Here is a 584-nt window from a genome sequence, read left to right on the forward strand (position 1 = left end):
AACAAGTCTGAAAATGGGTTATTCCCCAGAACCTCCAGATATGAGCCTAGTTGTCTGACACCTTGACTTAGGCCTTAGGAGATCCTAAGCTGAGATCTTACTTGAAATCCCTTGCTCTTTTGTTTACTAAACTGTGACATAATAAATGGGTATTGTTTTAAGCCAATATGTTTGTAGCAATATGTTATGTGACAATAGAAAACTAACACTCTATCATTAGTATTTTCATTTGTGCTAAACTTTGCTTTCTTCCTGAAGTTCTTTTTGAACTGTTGGTACCTCTGGGAGGATAAACAGATACCATCTTGAGAACATTAATTTGAGATTATAAAAGCTTTATAGTTTTAGCTTTATATTTTACTCTGTGATATATCTTGAATAAATCTTGTATATGAAGTGAGGTTAATATTTGAGGTTAATTTTTTCTTCTTTATGAATATGGATTGCTCCAGCACTATTGATTGATAAGACTATTCTTTCCCCCTCATTTTAGCTTGCTGCCTTGGTCAGAAAACAATTAGTTCTGTTCATGTGAGTTTATTGCTGAACTCTCTGTTCTGTTCATTTTGCATACATTTAAATTT

The sequence above is a fragment of the Bison bison genome, unplaced genomic scaffold (assembly GCF_000754665.1).
Source record: "Bison bison bison isolate TAMUID 2011002044 unplaced genomic scaffold, Bison_UMD1.0 scf7180017851094, whole genome shotgun sequence".
Classification (NCBI taxonomy): Eukaryota; Metazoa; Chordata; class Mammalia; order Artiodactyla; family Bovidae; genus Bison; species Bison bison.